We start from the raw sequence: 19,759 nt of genomic DNA, 5'->3' as shown, positions 1-19,759 counted from the left end.
TGAAATATTCAAGATCCTGAAAGAAGCTGGGGCCACAGTGTATGTGGATTGAAGCAAACTTCCAAGTACAGAATTTGAGCCTGGAGACCCTCATTCCCACTATGCTCCCTGCCAAATTATAGCCTCCTAGGTCCCCAGTATGGGGTGTATGTCTCCCAGAGCACAGGCACTGGATCCATAGGAGTGAGGGGACAAAATACCAGAACATCTATTCATGTTTTTAATCTAGAAAAGAAAAAAAAAATAAGCATTTATCTAAAGTGTGTATTGACTCATTAGCCTTGCTCTATCCATGTTTGCTAGTCAGTTTCAGTGATCATAAGACCTAGTATTAATAAATCAAGCCATATAAATTAGACAGTGCCTTAATAATGCCTTCCCCCCCGAGATTCCAAAAAGACCCTTGCAGCCTCCAGATCAAAAGCGATACTAGAAATGCAAACACATGTGAACAATAAGAACATAGTGAAGCAGATCGCAAAGCTGACACTTCTGTTACTTTAGATGGAAGCCACGTGCTTCCTCTGCTCCTTAGAAGGACTGGTAACTTTTTAATAATGTTTGCTTTTTAAAAGAAACTTGCCAAGGGGATAGACTTTTGAAAAGTCTCTGATATATATTTGAAATATGTTTGGAAATGCAAGGAACTACCTGACTCTTTTGCTGGAAACAAAGTGTCACATAAAATTTTAATTTCTGTGCACTTAAAAGCATTGAATATAGGGGCACCTGGGTGGTTCAATGCATTGAGCATCAGACTCTTGGTTTTGGCTCAGGTCCTGGTCTCAGGGTCCTGGGTTTGGGCCCTGCAGGGCTCCCTACTCAGCAGGGAGTCTGCTTGAGATTCTCTCTCCCTCTTCCTCTGCCTCCCACTTGCTCTCTTTCTCTCTCAAATAAATAAATCTTTTAAAAAATTGAATATATAATTGTTTTTACTAACCTATTAAAATAAATCTTCCAAGCGATGAGCTTCAGTGAACTCTGAATTTGTTGAAAGTAAAAAAGTGCAGGGGCGCCTGGGCGGCACAGCGATTAAGCGTCTGCCTTCGGCTCAGGGCGTGATTCCGGCATTCTGGGATCGAACCCCACATCAGGCTCCTCCGCTATGAGCCTGCTTCTTCCTCTCCCACTTCCCCTGCTTGTGTTCCCTCTCTCGCTGGCTGTCTCTATCTCTGTCGAATAAATAAATAAAATCTTAAAAAAAAAAAAAAAGAAAGTAAAAAAGTGCAAACCACAATAACTTCCAATGAGTTTGAAGAACAGCTGATTGCCATCAGGAAAGATAGCATTGACCTTCCTCATGTCAGCGAAACCTTGGTGTCAGACGAAGCCAGTTCTCACTTCTTCCTTGTTGCTCAGCCTCTCGGTGTGATGTCTGCCCACATCGTCTCTGGTACCAGATGGGAGAAGTGTCGGGTGCGTGGAAGGATTCACATACTCATCTGCCCAACACATATTCTTGACCAAATCACTCTTGCATTTTCAAAAATCTTGTAGTGAGGCAGATGACCTGTCATTTAAATTTGAAAGACATGTTTATAAAACAAGGTACATAAGTGCATTCACTATATCATCAGGGTTAAGATTAAGATGAATATCTACTTGCAATGCTGAATATTAAAGTTGTGAATGCAGGGACATCTCGCTAAGGGCGTAACTTCCGAGGGGCTAAAAGCAAGTGCTGTTGGGACTGGTCCCAACACTGCATCCTGAGCAAGGTCGTAGAGCTTTGACTTTGTGTGTCACCCTACGACGTATCTGGTCTAAATGCACATCTAAAATCCTAAGGGCACTTTATATTCATATATATAAGCTGGAGTCATGAGTGTTTGGAAATAAGTTTAAGGCAAAAGAAAACTGAAGGGAAAATACGACTTAAATTCAAGACTGCCATCATAAGGAGGTATGCCAAACGTCTAAGCTTACTACACACGGTCCAAATGCTTTCAGCATAGTGTCAGCAGTTAGCACTGGAGGGTATAAGCTTTACTCGGAACAAGGCAGTAAATGCAATCTTATACGCCACTGTCAAAAATGTATTGCTTATATTAACATTCATTCATTAATTTCACTACATTGGCAGAATGAATTTTAATTATTCTACAATCCAAAGTGCTTGTGTAATATGAATGCTGATGATATTCGGCAAACGTGGAATGCTCTGTACCTCTTTCCAGAGCTCTAACTGATTAAAATGCACAAAACCTATGTATAAAACACATTACCATTTTGAAGACAGTCACATTATCTACACTCACAAATGAAGACTAGAGCCACACACGTTCATTCGTTTACAAAGAGGACAATTGTTTCATCCTAGAATACAAAACATCTTTCATGAGATTTCTCTTTCAAATGTAATCGTTAAAAAAAAGTCTGGTCCTCATTTTCAAAGGATGTATGGTTTGGGGTGTTTCTAAAATGTATACTAACGGATAATTGGCCTTTAAGTGAGTGCTTTAGTGCTTTAAATCAAAGCCCTTTGATGACACAATCTTCATTTGAGATATAGAACTCTCTGCTTTGAGAACAGCGAGAGGGAAGGATCTGATGTAAATCATTCTTCTTCCCCGAACCGTGCTCCTCCAGTCCCCTGTGCCCGTTTGCCCAGCAAATGATCTACGGTTGAAGAAGTTGTCCATCTGGCAGCACCAGCACCCTCTTCCCAGCCACGTCCTGTCCGTGCTCACATTACTCACTGGCCCTTAGCCAGTGCCTGGCATCTTGAAGACGTCACAGATTAAATGTTTGTGAAATAGACAAATGTATGAATGAAAAAATGTGAAAAGCATAACTTGTTCTAGGTAGGTCCTTCAGTGTCAGAGACTTCAAGAATATCCTTTATTGAGAATGTACTTCTAAAATTATCAAGGAATCAAAAATTTTAACACATGTATACTTATGGGGCTGGTGGCTGGAAACAGCAGAGGAAGGGCAGGACATAATGAAATCATGAGCCCCGGTTCCTAATGATTCCCAAGGACATCTTTAAGACAAGAATTTTAACATTTGGGATTGTCAATAAACAATGTTAGTCTTTAAACCTCATAATACTTCCAGGATCTCCAGCTACTTGGTGGAACTTGTAAAAGTCTATCTTTGTTTCCCAAGTTCCTTTGAAAAAACAAGATACATTTCAATATATGTAAATTCCAAAGTATTATGTTATTTTTCTTCCTTTATTTTATTCTCCCCTTGGGCTTTATTATCTCAAGTTATATAAAAAAAAAAATAGGCATAGGCATAGAGAGGAGGGAATAAAGCCTACAAAATCTCCTTGTACAGGATATTATTCTCCACAACAGAAAGGGGGAGGGATGGGATTTTCAAGCTTCTAACTTCTATATCTAACATTACTGCCTGAGAGCCAGCTCTGCCAACAGCCAGACAGGAAAACACTCACGAGAAGATCCTCTCCTTTGTACCTGTTTTACTGCACAAGAGGCGGGAGTGAAGGAGTCAGTGATGGTGAATTACGGCCGACAGAGAGAAGACAGATCTTGAACCTGATAATACACAAAATGTCTCCTTCAGGAATGAATTGTAAGATCTCTCACTGCAATAAGGAAGAAAAATAAGGCATGGGAAGTAGGAAAACAGGTCTTCAGTACAGATCTGGAGAGTTTAAATGGCTGGGGTAAAGCATAACTATCATTTTGTCCAGAAGTCACAGACCAATGTTGTTAGCTGCAGACTACAGAATGTCTAGTTTCTCACTCACTGAGGTGTAATGGGATTTATTAAAGAGCTTTAGATGCTGCAAAACATCTCTGGTCGGGAACGGGGGCAGGAAGTTGCACTTGGGTGTAGTCAGAAATTGTAGTCACAGAAATTGAGCTGGGACTGCTGCTCGGAGGTGCGCTGGGGAGAGTTCCTGCAGAAAGGTCATTGTCGCCGTGAGCTGCTGTCCAGCACCATTGGGAATGGTGTGCAGAGAAAGCAGACCTCCTTCCCAGGCTTGAAAACATACACCCCATGCCCCATGCACGTCCACTGCTTCCTAACCTTCACATCTATGCTTGAACTCACTAGGTGTGTCCATGTGTAGAAACATAGCCAGATATGTGTCTTGCATTCTCTCACCAGTGGTACATGGAAGCAAGCTAGAGGGTGTCGAGGGTACGTTGGGTGAGCCAATGGCACGATGTTTTTCCCCGTTCCAGGATCTTGAGATACTTCAGTGAACAAGACGGAATGTTACCACCCATTTGACTGAGATCATCTTTAGGCATCACAAAGAGTGTGGCGAGCACGAACTACCCCCAAGGAGACTTGGCTCCTAGCCTTGTTCTATCCTGGACCCCTTGAGTGACTTAAGATAAGTCACTTGCTTCGCTGTGCTTTAATTTCCTCAACAAAATTAATTGCTAATAAAATAGGCCCAGTTTAGTTGGTCAAGGTGTAAGTGGGAAACAGAATTCACTTGCGACAGATCCAATGAAGATGTTAATAAGGGAACTGCTTACAAAGGTGTGGGCAGATTTAAAGGATGGTGAGGCACCCGAGACAATTCACAGCAAGAAGTTGTTACCAGCCCTGGAGCTGAAAAGATGAACAAGAGAAATAGTGAGTGGAGCCCATTGAGCCCTGGGACTGTGGAGATGGGAAGGCATGGGGAGCCCTGGTTGGGGGGAGGTGGGGGGGGACGGCCACTCCCAGAGGGTAGCACGTGAGCCCCATCTCTCCCGATCTACCCTGAACCTCCTCCTAGGGCCTCCTGAAGACCGAGCCGGAAAGCCAGCGGCAAGACAGCCTGGAGGAAAGAGAGCAGGCAGGGGGAGAACTGCAGAGAAGGGACTGGGGAGAAGACAAGTGGAAAATAACCAACACACCTAACTATTCCACAGAATTATTACGAGGACTCCAGGAGATCACATGGACACACATCCTTTAGAAAGCATTTGAAGTGTTGTTTTTAAACTGGGGCAATATTTGTCCTACGGAGAACCTCTCTTTTGGACCTATTATTCTTTATTCTGCTCTTACCAAGGAATGTTTGATTTTTCTAATTAGCTCATGAGACATGAGGAGCGGTTGGAATGAGTTCAAAGAAAGGAAACGAAGGAATAAGTTTGAGCGGGGTAAGTAGTCGTGGAAGTAGGGGCCAGGGACAGTGTCTTGAGGGAAAAGTTGTACAACGAAGACTCTCGAGGCCAAATGGAGAGGAGATGAAGGGGTGTGGAACTCAGCCATGTGTTAGAAAAGATCACTGCAATAAATCCTCCTGCTTCTCACTTTAAAGTAAATATTATTCTCTGGCTTTAATGTAAATAATAGAGCAGTAATGGGATAGTAATGGCAAGGAACACAATCAGTTCATCAGCTTACACTCTTCCTCTATTTCATGCAAGGACCTATTTCTTAATCCTGAAAAAAAATATTTTTAAATGAACAGCATTTCTTCACAGACTAAAAAAAAGGGAAGTTGAGCTCCTTAGTTTGGTAGATATAAATGTTACCAACGTAAAAATGACTTACAGAAACATCTCGCTCATGCGACAGATATTCGGAACAAACTCTTTCCGGGCAGAAAGACCAGCAGATGTGAGTGGTGGCAGAAATCGCAATGACTGGAATCCTGGCTTAGAGAAGGCAGGGTGTTTGCTGACTGATTACGCTATTCTCTCTAGTTGTATTCTCTGCAACAAAAATGAAACATCCAAAATTCTCTGAAAAGAAAAACCTGAAATCCAGGCGTGTTTGTTCATACTTCGGTCAGATGTCATCTGGGCATCTGCAGCTGGAAACGTTAGAGTAGGAATCAGACGGGAATGAGACACTCCATCATGTTCTCGTAGCTTCTATTGGCAGCAGGGTCTGAAACTTAAATAGAATCCTTTGTTATTGTGGTGCTTCCATGAGAAATGAAAGCGTGGAACTAAGCTTTAAAAATCCTCTCTAAGTCTGCCTTTTCAAGGCTGTTACTTTGGGAGGTGAGCTAACTCGGGGCATTGTCACGGTGGCCCTTTGGCAGCGCACAATGAGCCCTTAAATCTCAGCGGATAATGACCAAAGACACTGAAAGTGATTTCGTGATGTCAAGAAGGCACCAACTGGATATTAACCAGCTCGCTTAGCCTCAATACAACCAGGTTTATTTACTAAGCAAGAGTGAACTAGAGCCATGTATGGGGACCCAGGCTAGGAAAGAACAAATCTAAGGGTAAAAGCAAGATTGCTCCAGAAGTTATTTGTGTTAAAAAATGGGGTACTAGTGTCTGGTAGAATCATTGTTTATGAGGACCGTCTTCGCTTAAAAAAATTAAAATCTCATGGCTACCAAGATACAGGTTTTCCAAAATGCACTGACAACAAATGTGTGTTCGCTCCCTGCTGACGTGAAACGCTGCTTCTAGCCTCACATTCTTTCGTGTAGATTTGAAGTCAATTCCCCACCACGCTACAGATCTGTTTCAGGTCAGCCTTATGAATGGACACCATTTACGCCATTCATCTAGCAACTTGCCTTTCCTGAGCAGCATGAAATATGAAGACTCATTGTATTACGCTCTGAAGGTAAAAGCTGTGGCTAGATTGACGAAATAATTATGTAAATAATGGCAGACGTCTAAGGAAGACTAATGGCTGAAAAAGCTGAATAACATTAAAAAGTTAATATATTTAATGTTAACCTTTGTAGCTTTCAGTAATAATTCAAATGTAGGAAAATTGTTGTAGAAAGCACAGTAATATTAAAGCGAAGAGAAGAACGTCATGGTAATAAATGAATCCCCCAGTTTTCCGGGAAACTAGCAGGATATTATTTTTACTTAAACACTAAAAGCTAAACACAAGATTTTATTAATATTGAGTGCCATTCTTCTTTGTTGTGTTGGACTTACCTGAAAAGCGGAGACTTTTAATTTCTGACTATTTATTTTGATCAACAACCTAAAACATCTCAACACAAAGGCTTAAAAAACAAAAATTGCTACGATATAAAAGAGAAATAATTTAAAGACCGAAATGCAAGAGACTTGTTGGATTTTTCAAGAACACACAGTGAGTACTTCATTAAAACTACCCAGCAATATAACAAAATTACACATAAATTATATTTCCCTCCCCCCAAAAATATTAGGGACCAAAGATAACGCAAGGGCAGAATGAGATTAAATGGGTGGTTAGATGATGTCCTTTGTGTTCATCTCACGAATGAAAGATGATTGGGAGTGAGACAAGGAGCAAGGAACTTCACTAAGAAAGATAACGGTCTCCGGAAAAATTCTGGGTAATTGCAACAACCAGGCCAATCTTGACTTGGAGAAAGGGTTCGATTTCTCATTAGGGTTCCTTCAGGTAAGACTGGAGATCATCTCACAGAGAGAGAGAGAGGGAGGGGGGGGGAAGGCGATTAGGAGGAGGTTGTTTTCATCTGGAAATATCTGGAATACCAAAGATAAATATTTGAGAATCTACGAACGGGCCCCTAACTCTTTTGCTGCTGCTTCTCCTCTTCGAGTTTGGATTCTCTGCCAAGGAAAGCTGACTTAAAAGCATTGCTCACATTCTGAAAAGGAAATGTGTAGAGCTGCATTTTTCTATCTATCAAAAAGACAATAAAGACAGCAGGCACTGGACCAGCCTGTTTACAGCTAGAGTCTCTTCAACCCCTTAATAAGATTTTTGGAATATCCATAAGTTGCCTAGTATTTGCTGCTTGTGACCTCAAGAGCCTAAAAACTTATCTTTTGTTTTCCATTTTAAATAATAAAATATCTGTGAGATCAGGGAAACAGATCTGTTTTAGGCATTGTGTATTAGAGGTAAAAGCCAACGTAAATTCATTTCTTTTTTTTTTTTTTTTAAAGATTTTATTTATTTATTTGACAGAGACAGCCAGCGAGAGAGGGAACACAGGCAGGGGGAGTGGGACAGGAAGAAGCGGGATCCCAGCAGAGCAGCCTGATGTGGGGCTCGATCTGAGAACACCGGGCTCACGCCCTGAGCCGAAGGCAGACGCTTAACGACTGCGCCACCCAGTCGTTTCTGTACCAACAAAATTCATTTCTGTACCAACAAAATATATGGGATTGAATGAATTCCATAGGCTTCTGGATTTTGAGAAACACATTTTCTCTCTTTGGGCTCTAAAAGCAGCAGAAAATAAGCAGGTCATGGAAAAAGTAGACATTTGAGAACACACTTGACTGGCTTACTATCGAGGATTCTGGACAAGTAAAATATTAATGCCACACCTTTGTAATGATGCTAGAAAGCTAGAAACATATGACTTACACAACAGTCTCTCCAGGAGCCATATTGTAATGCAGGCGCTATGAGGAGCATATCTGGTTATTACTCCCCAAACACATTACATTGCTTGGTTCTAGTCTGCTAGCTTGAATGCATATTGCTCCCTGGAAAGAGCTTACAATTCCCTTTACAATGCATTTACAGTTGATTAAAGAATGGATTTGCAATTCAGAGTCTATAATTAGAGCAAAGGGTCTCTATAATTTTTGTTACCCTCATCCACTAATGATGATGTTATGGAGATTAGCCACTATTATAAGGACCCTTGGCCACTAAAATGATTACTGGAAAACATGTACTGAGTTTAGTAGCCCATTCTTTTACCACAGGAAGCCTATTATAAACAGTGTTATGCAAGGCTACTAGACAGGAAAAACAAGATTAACAATTAACACCTTGCTCAAAGGATTAGTATATCTCTTATGCTGTGATGACTTGGATTCTAATTAAAATCCTCAGAGGGGTGTGTGTGTGTGTGTGTGTGTGTGTGTGTGTGTGTAGACATGTGCCCACACATGTATGTGCCCTTTTCCAGGTGCTTGGCACTTGCTTGGAGTTTTAGAAAAAACGGGTTGGATCATGCCATAAGCTGGAAGCACACCTTTTCACGAGGAGGGATTTCTCATTGCTCTTTAACCCGAAACCATGTAGTGTCTTCTAAGAAAAGTCTCAATATTAAAGTATTTAACTCTCTTATAAATCTATTTGGGTTTTATATATGATGCAATTGCACCACTGATTTATGTAGTCCTTCCCATGGGGTTCTGCAATTGCGTAGTTTCACAACATTTTATGTACACAGGGTCTATAATCCTTCACAAATCACGGTCCATCCGCTCAGAATTAGGGCTGTAAAACCGTGGTACGGGTGTGGGCAAAAAATGTAAAATTTCTATTTACATTGTTAAAAATTCATCCTTTTCTAATTTCTGTTTGTGACTTTTAAAGTGCATGTGTAATTGGTGTAGTAGCACATTATTATATAATTTATAAATAATTTGCATATATTAAATGTGTGTGGGGTTTCTTTTAACTGAAAGGAGTTTGCAAACAAACAAAAAAATAATTCTCATCTTTTTTTCAATCTTTGTCAGCCATGTGAACTTATGAAGAGACTCCAAAGTGTTTCCGCTCTCACCCCTTTTCCTTTTCTGAATTCAAATTGGTAGGAAAACAGGGAAATTTAAATTCATTTTCTCCTCATATTCCTAGTTATTCTTGGATTAACTGAGTTAGAATTATTCATGTTCCAGTTAAGCCATTTCATTGCTGGGGTGAAAATGATAATAAGAAAGAAGTGTTATAAATAGTATACATTAGACGGTGACTAAGTGCCATGTTTCAGGGAAGTAGAGAAGATTACAGGTGGAATGAAGCTTTACTTTAGGCTTCATTAAAATTTTGAATAACTTCTATATAATCTCAGTCAATGGGAAAAGGACGAGGTCACTAGACAGAAGAGGCAAGAAAAAACCTTCTTCAAAATTGAGGAAAATCAAACAGATTCAAATCTGAGACCATGGTTTAAGCATCATAGTACCCGTGGGCTTAGCTCAGCGCCTAGGACATGGTCTGTGCTCAGTAAGCGTCTTTCTTTTTTTATTTTATAATAATATTTTTTTATTATATTATGTTAGTCACCATACAGTACATCCCTGGTTTTTGATATAAAGTTCGATGATTCATTAGTTGCATATAACACCCAGTGCACCATGCAATACGTGCCCTCCTTACTACCCATCACCAGCCTATCCCATTCCCCCACCCCCCTCCCCTCTGAAGCCCTCTGTTTGTTTCCCAGATTCCACAATCTCTCATATTTCATTCCCCCTTCTGATTACCCCCCCTTTCTTTATCCCTTTCTTCTCCTACCGATCTTCCTAGTTCTTATGTTCCATAGATGAGAGAAATCATATGATAATTGTCTTTCTCTGCTTGACTTATTTCACTTAGCATTATCTCCTCCAGTGTCATCCATGTTGAAGCAAATGTTGAGAAATCGTTCTTTTTGATGGTTGAGTAATATTCCATTGTATATATGGACCACATCTTCTTAATCCAGTCATCTGTTGAAGGGCATCTCAGTTCCTTCCACGATTTAGCTATTGTGGACAATGCTGCTATGAACATTGGGGTGCATATGGCCCTTTTCTTCACTACGTCTGTATCTTTGTAAACGTCTCTTAAGTAAATAAATGAACACATCTATGATATCACTGTGAACAGTTCAAAGATTTAAACACATGTCAGAAATAGTAATACAACGCTTGGTGATTTTTTTAAAGTTGAAGATGCGTAAGATACAGAGTAGAGAAAGGGCAGACCGGGGATTGCATGTAGCTAAGACCACTTCACAATGGGGTCAATCCCGAGCAAGGTTCAAGGTCTGATAGAACCGCGGAGTATCTACTCTAGAAACACGCACACTTGAAAGAGCCACTTTTTTCCCCTTTTAATTTCGAGGGGAATTTTCCATATATTGAATGTAATTCTTTGAATAATGACAAAGAAATAACATAACAGGAACCTGTGACTTTTTCACTTCTGTGAATGATCACAGACGTTCTGCATGACACTTTGTTTAGGAATTTTTGAAACTATGGATGTCAATGACGTTGCGCCCAAACAAATGATTATTTGATGAAGGAAACAGGAGCGAGCGCAGTGAAAATGGTCTATTAATGATAAAACAGATTGCATAGCCAAACAAACATACAGGCACAGTGATATTTCTAGTGATAGGTGGGAAAGATCATTTTAAACAAGATCTAGGATTGATGGAAGGAGAATTCCAAAGTTATTGTAGGAAAAAAAAAATGAACTGTAGTATGATCTCCTGAGGTTTGAAAAAAAGGAAAGAAGGAAGATCACAAGCTGAACAAGAGTATGAATTGGTTCTATAAGAATAATAATTAGGTTTTTAATTATAGGTAAAAGAATGTTAATAAAAATAAATAAATAGGATAAAAATTGCTACGTAAACAAGTATGTTTACCGTTTTAAAACAATAGTATTTAATAGAATATTAGTTATTATTTCAAAGATGAAATCATTCCACACTTTCCAATATACATGAACGTTTTCATCCTTACATAATGTGTAAGTAAAACATAAACAGAGGCAACAGAGATCATAGCAAAATCTCAACTGATCACAGTGTAGAATAATGAGGTTTGGTTGTCTTTTTTTTCAAGTTAGGAGACTGGACAAGTTCTGTCTAGAAAGCGTAAGTAAAGAAGAGACGGAGTAACTGTCTAGAAAAGCTTTTACAAACATGGTGGAGTAAATGAGGCCAACCAATCATTCCTGGCCCTCTCAAAGGACAGAACTAGTCACAGGCCTGAAAGGATGTGAGAATAGTACAGTTTAAATGCATTATCACGCTCCTCTGATATGAGCACATGAATGAGAACTGATCTCTGGATTGCTTTCAAATGACATTGGCATTCCGAAAATTTAAAAATAAGGGGGGATAGCTTTCTAAAATGTGTCTGATTATCCCAGGCTTCTACAATATTTTAGGATATGCTGCACAAAACAAAAAGAATGGGCCCATTTCATAAGAGAAAAAAAAATTCTTCCATTTTAAAATGATCTTTAAATACCAGTGGTATTAAATTTGAAAAATGGGTTTGCCTTGTAAGATAACTGTATTGTAAAGTGAAGTAATAATCAAGATAGAAAGTTTAGTAAACAATAGGAAGTTTTTTTTTCAATAAACACTTCGAATTTCACCACTAAGAAATATGTGAATTTTTCTTTTCCCTTTTTGTCGCTTTTCTTTGGAAATTGATTGTACACAGAAAGTTTTTCTCCTTTTTCATTTCAAAAAGTGGTTCTCATGGGGCGCCTGGGTGGCACAGCGGTTAAGCGTTTGCCTTTGGCTCAGGGCGTGATCCCGGCGTTCTGGGATCGAGCCCCACATCAGGCTCCTCTGCTATGAGCCTGCTTCTTCCTCTCCCACTCCCCCTGCTTGTGTTCCCTCTCTCGCTGGCTGTCTCTCTCTCTCTGTCAAATAAATAAATAAAATCTTTAAAAAAAAAAAAAAAGTGGTTCTCAACCCAAAGCAATTCGGCCCCACCATGGGTGTTAGCAACGTCCTGAGACCGAGGGATGCTACCGACCTAGTGTTTAGAAGCCAATTGTGCTGGTAAGCACCTTATACAGCGCAGGACAGACCCCACAGAAGGTAACCATCTGCCCCAAACGTCCATAGTGGGAAATATTTGAAGTAATGACATAAGCATTTTCAAAAATTGTTTGACTTATTTTTAAATATTTCAATAGTTGCATGAGATGACATCACGATTTATCATAAGATACTTCACCCTTTCACATTTGTTCAAACAAATGATATTTTTAAATTTTAGTGTTCCCAAATATTTGTCAAATATCAAATTTGATTTTTGATTTAATTAGAGAAAACTCCATGATTTGTCTTTTACCCTTCACTTAAGTCTAAAGACTCTGCTGAGTTCGTGTTGTTATTTTTTTTTTTTTAAAGATTTTATTTATTTATTTGACAGAGATAGAGACAGCCAACGAGAGAGGGAACACAAGCAGGGGGAGCGGGAGAGGAAGAAGCAGGCTCATAGCGGAGGAGCCTGATGTGGGGCTCGATCCCATAACGCCGGGATCACGCCCTGAGCTGAAGGCAGACGCTTAACCGCTGTGCCACCCAGGCGCCCCACATGTTGTTATTTTTATTCAATAATGTGAATTTGCTTCCCAAATGCTTGAAGAGAATTTCATAATATTACAATCCCCTCCACTCTCTAATAACTTCTAAAAATAGCCATTTACATTAAGGGCCTGATACTCCTCATACCCTCTGCTGACTAAAAAAACCAATAGATTCTAAATTTGGTTTGCTCGATAAATGGAAAAAATGATCCTTCATATACTCTCAAATTAAGCCGTGTTACAGTCATTTTATCAAGTCTCAACTAGTTGCTGCTTTGTTCCTTCTTTTCTGAAGCAATATAACATTATGTATGAACAGCCCACGCTCACATCTCGCCAAAAAAACCCCCAAAATTTAAAAACCCATATTGAAGACATGATTGAAGATTTTAGATGTTTTTGCCAATACACAAAACCACTTATTTTCTCCCATCCCTATCAATTTTCCTAAACATACAACTTACCAGTAGATTTATAGCACTGTTTCTACATGCTGTGAATCGTTGGAACATAACTTAGAAAAAATGGTTTTTTACGTCATTGTGGAAATGCCAGTGTGAAGGGTACTTTTGTGAGAAATGCAACATAGGTTTCTTTGTGATGTTTTGGTATTTTTCTGATGATATCGTGCACACCAATCACATTTTTCGTGCCCTACTCCTTGAGCCACAGACTACCTTTTCCCACAAGAGCTGAATCAAATGCTTTGATGGGAAAATACAAAGGAGAAATAGGGCTTATCCCCCTGCCCCAAGTGAATACCGTCAGAATAGAGCCCCAGTTGGAATTACTGCTATCTGTTGGGTTCTCTGTCCAGGTGCTCCCCAGAACTGTCTGGAGCCTGTAAGGACAGACCAGCATATGTATGACAGAGCCCCACATCGGTTTCAGGACGTGGGGGAGAAGAGGCAAAAGGTGAGTATAGAAAAGATGTCATTTCTGGTGAAATGTTTCTATCACCTTCCCTGAGTTCAGACAATGATTGCAGTGAGTAAGTTCGCTGCCAGCTTTCTTTTCTGATTTTTACCTACCTGAAGATAAGAGTCATGTTCAGCCTCCCTCATATACATGATAAGATAAAACGAAGAAGCACTCGTGTACCATATTCTTTATCACAATAATTTTCTGTTGTCTGTGTGTATGTGTGAGAAACATCAGCCTATGTCCAACCATATTAGTGATGTCCTTTTGCTAGTGTTTGCTGATCCTACTGGCTACCTCCTGACCGTACGGTCTGATCAATATCTTTGAAAAGAGTGAGCCTATTTCCTATTCCGCTATGCCAGCTGAAGTCTGTCTTCCTTTCTCTTGGTGTCCAGTTTGGTTGTGAAGGCATCATTCTTATCAGGGTAGAAGCTCTCTTTCAGGAGGAAGTGATTCGATGAGGGTAAGTGATCTGAAATATGCACGCCCACACTCCATCATCCCGAGTTCACCAGGAGCCAGAACCTCCCATGGACCTTCATTTTACTCTGGGTCTGATTCTCCGTAGCTGTGTACTCACCAACAGTACGCTGTTCTTGGCAACTGGACGTTTCTTTCCTTATCAAATGAATTGCATTTTTTTCACTGTAAACTATATCTTGCATTTGAAGTCGATTTTCAAATTAAGCATAGGTACATGTGACAGAGATTTACCTCAAACTCTTATCAGCCAGTGTCCTAAATTTATTTCTCCATTACTTTCCACTTTAATATTTTTCACTGTAAAAGGTAGGTCTATGTATTTACAAATGTTTTAATTAAATGCGTTCAGAAACTAAATAAACAATATCGAGGACTGTTTTATTTAGAGATTGCTGGAGACATTGGCAGTAGTGCGATCTAATATAGTGCATATCGATTGTGGTTCACAGATCATTGATGATTAATGCAGCTCCATGTTAGGAGGAAACACCCCCAGTCCTTCACAGGGGAGGAGCACTCACTTGTCTACCACTTCCGGTTTCTCTCTCTGCCTCCTGGCTTATGTCATACATGAGTATTTGAGCAGACTGGGAGTTAGGTGAAGATTGGGGATCCTAACTCCGCCCCTCTCCTCCTCATGAGGCCAGCTACCAGCAGGGGTGAGTATTCTGGGGTCACTCTCTGTCATGTTAGATTTTGGGGTAAAAGCGCCGCCCTCAGATAAGAGGCCAGTAGTTTTCTAGAACCTTCTGGAATGGTGTGGTTAAGTCAGTGTGATGTAGAATTCAGGGTCAGAAATCCATTGTTACCACACACCCAAGGCAGCCCTCCAGCCTCGCCTTGACCTGGAATGGAGTCATCTGCATTTTCAGGTACATGATTTTCCATCTGTCAGTTAGTTCCTTGAGCCTCTTCAAATACCGCAGTAGCTTCACTGATGCTCACGTCTCCCTGCGGATTATAAACAAATACATTCTTCCACTCAAATTCCTAAGGGTTGCTGGGAAGATTTATCCTTATGAAATAGCACTTTTGCTGCCCTGGGGTTCACAGACTTTAAGCAAATTTCTTCTGGCAGAATTCAATTCATTTCTTCAAACTCTGTTTGGATCTTGAGTTACAAACACACATGCCATTTCTCTCGGCTTAATTGCATCTTGAAATTTGATTGGAATGAGCTTTATGTCTTTGTCAAAGTTATCCACGTCTGTGGAGACTAGACCAACCTGCTGAGGCTAAAACTGCTCACAGAAAATGTTCTCCATTTTCGAATTCAATCTATCAATTGTCTCTCTTACAGTCGTCCAAACTGTGAAATTCGTTTTATAATTGAAGCATAATTCATATGTTGTGAAATGCACAGGTCTTAAATGAACATTTCAATAAGTGTGACAAATGCACACATCCTTGTAACCCACACCCAGTCAAGATACAGAACAATTCCTCCCTCCAAAAATGGCTCTCGCGCCCTTTTACCCGTCAGTTCCCTACCATGGGGGCTACTGTTATTTGATTTTTATCACCGTAGTCTGGCTTTGCCTATGCCCTTCTGACCGAGTTCTGCAGGTTCGCTGAACCCTTGTCTGTGGCTCCGCTCTGGTCTTCATCTCACACAAGGATGGCACAGAACGGTTACTACTCTGTGTCTTATAACAAATGGCAGAAATCCCTGATCGGCTTGAGAACTTCCTCAAAAATCATCCTAATACTGAATTGTGGTGTTGACCGTTGTTTTGAGCTGGGATTTATCGAACCTGATCTACAAAATAGCTACCACCCATTCGTTATTATCCCAGAAATGGGGTTTCATTTTCTAGGAACGTGTATCCATCTCTGTTTAATCTATGAATGCTGCTCACTCAGCTGGCTGTGGATTCTTCCCACAAGGGATGCCAAACTCAGAAAAACAAAGACTAAGCAAACAGAACTGGGCGCTCAGTTAAATTTGAAGCTCTGACAAACAAGTAATAATATTTTAGTCTAAGGATGTCTCAAATATTGCAAGAGACATACCTATCTTTTAAAAAGTTATTCATAGTTTATCAGAATTTCAAATTCATCCTGTATTGTATCTGAAAACCCTATCCCACATGAGCTGTGTTCCACTAATCCTACAATGAGACAAATATTATAATTCTTTTGGCAGGAAGAGCAACTTCTCTTAGGAGGACCAAACTGAAAATAGATTTGCCCAACAGGATGAGCCATGAGGCATGATACTTCCCATGGAGACCATTAAACATGGTACTGGCTACAGTAGTTCATCAGTGAACCCTTCACCTTTTTCATGAGACCCTTTCCTGTGCAAGTTTCACTATAAAGCAGTTATGCAAAAAGTGAACTGAAGTCTACACCAAAGGCCCTCAGCTCCGTTAGTGGCTCTTGGGAGACTCTTAGAGTAAGTCCTGGTGAAATATTGATCTCCATGTGCTTCCACGTCCCCTGTTACTACCACTCATGCTGTTACTATGACTTATCTTCAACCCTCTACGCAAGGCTGGGGTTCTCAACACTGTGTACTGGAATCACCTGGGGAAATTTCACATCTCCCGGTATTCAGGTTCAATCTCATAAATTAGGTCAGAAGTTCTGGGAGTGGGTCGAAGGCATTTTGAAGCAACCTGGGTCACTGCGGTGTGCAACCAAGACTGGGAAATAGTACCAACCCAACATGCTGCATTCCTTACATCGACAACAAATGAGGGCTGGCTCTGGCTCCAGCTGCCCCCTCCCCAGTAAGCAATTCACAGTGATCTCGTTACCTCTTGCTTTTCTTTGTTCCCAGTCTGCTTCTTTTATAATTTTGCTTTCTTCTGATTCATGACTCTATCCTTTCTTTTTAAATTTGGTGTTTGAATGTGATCTCCCCAGGTTCTGAGTCCCAATATCTCTCAAGGGCTTGACTCAGGTTCCCCTCTACGGCTCTCCCTCTCCAAATTACTTGCTCTTCTCTGCTAGCCTGCCCATCTCTAAGAGCCCACTGCTAAGTCTGCTGGTAGCTAGGATCACAGCACAGCCAGCCTACCCAGGCCCTGTGCACAGATGAATTTCGGCAGTTCCATTCTACAGGTTGCTAATATCCATCCTGTGAAGGCTTCCTGAGCACTTATAAATATTCTTTCTAACTACTCATAAGGAAGATTTAAGCCTTCCGTCTCCCTCTAAGGACGCCAGATAATAGAATTCCTGTTTCATTACAAATTAAGTCACAAATTATGTAGTGGAAGAGCAGACCACAGGAAAACAAAGAGCCAAATATCATATGGTAATCACGCAGATTTTCCAAGCTACTTGTAGCTGTCCCATGTGCATGGCTGGGAAAAAGCTACATTTCTTTAATAAATAATGCAATATCTATACAGAGTTTGGGAGAGAAACATTTCCACTCCCTCCCCCCACACACATGCTCTCTCAGTGTTGGTAAATGAAGGGCATTTTTTAATTAGCACTTGTTATTTGGGCTTTCAATTTAACAGAGAAACTTACATAAATAAAACAAACTTGTAAACAGAAAGCATTAGAAAATTTAGCTCATTAAACAGAATAGGTGGTCAAGTAGGACTATTTGTACCACAGAAAATGTTGAAAGGGGTAAGTTATTGCTTTACACAACTTTCAGGTGGATGACAAAAGGGAAAAAAAAAAGAAAGAGAACAAAAGAAACAGTAAAATTCCAGCCAAGTTGTCTTTTTAACACTTGATTTGGATAACGCATAAAACACATGTCTCTCTTAAATGAATTTTACCATATATGGATTTTTAAATGTGACTAATGCTCACATTTCTGAGAATTATTCTTGGCACCGAATCTATTTAGATACCACCTTTCAGCCAAGAGAAACACTCACCATCATACGCCTTCCTAATATTGTACACAAAAATACTAAAAGGTGCACCATGGGTTTTGATATAAATGCTCTTATTTTAAATACCTAAAAGGTTACTTTGGAATTATATTGAAATTTATTTCTCCATCATTATACCTAAAAAAGTGCTTCTCTACAGTTAAGAAATAATAATCTTTTACTACGCTATGTCACTTTTTCTCCAAAGAAACACAAACAAAAAAAAAAAATCCCAATGCCAGTTACTTTACACACATGCATGAAAAGAAAACAGAATTCATACAAGCTAGAAACATGTCCATATCCTGAAATGCCATCAGTCGAAGAATGGAGTGATTTTTGACTATTTATTTTCCCCTGAATGGCTAAGAAAATGTAATATCGCATGTACATTTAAACAAACCTTTCTCTATGGTGGAACATACACGTATATATTCAAAGTGTAATTCAAGGTGTTGACATCATCCTTTACACCACTCGATATAGTCTGGATCCTGGTTTCCGCGGGGATTACTTCAGCAATAACTAATAAGATAACTTGGCTCAGGGCACTGCCTCTAGTTGAATTATTTATCCTGAGAATCAAGGCATAAGTGTTTTAAACTGGGTTCCACCAGGGACACTCACACTTAAGACAAATTGTCAGTTTCCTGTTTCTCTTGGTTTCTCAAAGGGACGTCCTGCCCCAAATACAGCATGGTTCTAACCTAGGGGAGTACTTTGCACCCCTTAACTGAAGATCCGTTCCTCTGTAGCAAAAGCACACATGGAGCAGTGATGAGGAAGCAAATGTGGGTCCATCCAGCCAGCCAAGTCAATAAAATCAACTCTGGAAATAAGATATTGGACTTGTAGGCTCATGTCTCTCACCTTTATTCTTCTATCCCACAGGACACACGGAGCGTCAATATGTTAGTCTCTGCACTGTGGGCTGGGACACCCCTCTGCCATTTTAAGGCTTTAGTGTCATCCTGTGTCAATGTTCACGAAGCAAGGGGTCAAAAGCTCATATTTGAAATTTCAAATATTCATACATTTTATTTGAAAGAGTAAGCAAAATATCCATTACCAAGAAGCTACCTAATACCTTAATGTATACACTTTAAAATTTTAGAAGCATATGAGCTTACAGAATGCAGGTAATGAAATGGTCCCTGAAGATGGACTTTTTTATAAGAAAAATGAGTATGCAATGGGGCTGTAAAATTAACTATACATTCTGCAATTGTCCACCAAAGAGGGGAAAAATGAACTAATGGACATTTTCAAACAAATATGGTTGAACTTATGGTAAATGATGGTGTACTCAAACCCTAGCCACTGCTTAGCTTAGAGCACATGCTATAAACCCGCTGGCTGCAAGGGGCTTTGGTCAAACATTGGAATTGACACACGGAGCTCTCCAGATTGTTAGGGCTGTGGCACACTTGTGGAGGGTGAGACCTTGATCCATATTCTGAAACAGACCTTCGGTTTAAGGGGATTACACCCAATTCCTCTTAAAAGACAAATCTGAACATGGATAATTAGCACACATAAAGATTTCAAAATGTTTCGGAATGGGAAGG

General features: G+C 40.1%; 1 long non-coding RNA gene across 1 annotated transcript in view; it reads right to left on the bottom strand.

Annotated features, from left to right (window-relative positions):
• Positions 1-946: 946 nt before the first annotated feature.
• The window catches only part of LOC148109324 (uncharacterized), a 149,005-nt gene continuing 130,192 nt past the window's right edge, over positions 947-19,759 (bottom strand). Inside the window, exons 2-3 of the long non-coding RNA XR_015725851.1 lie at positions 5,479-5,823; positions 947-1,510 (exon numbers count right to left, since the gene is read on the bottom strand). This is a non-coding gene — a long non-coding RNA (uncharacterized LOC148109324). The remainder of the gene's footprint in view (positions 1,511-5,478; positions 5,824-19,759) is intronic.

This window comes from Ursus americanus, chromosome 10 (assembly GCF_024610735.1).
Source record: "Ursus americanus isolate L20-20 chromosome 10, mUrsAme1.1.p, whole genome shotgun sequence".
NCBI lineage: Eukaryota > Metazoa > Chordata > Mammalia > Carnivora > Ursidae > Ursus > Ursus americanus.
This window is presented reverse-complemented; position numbering and strand designations above follow the sequence as displayed.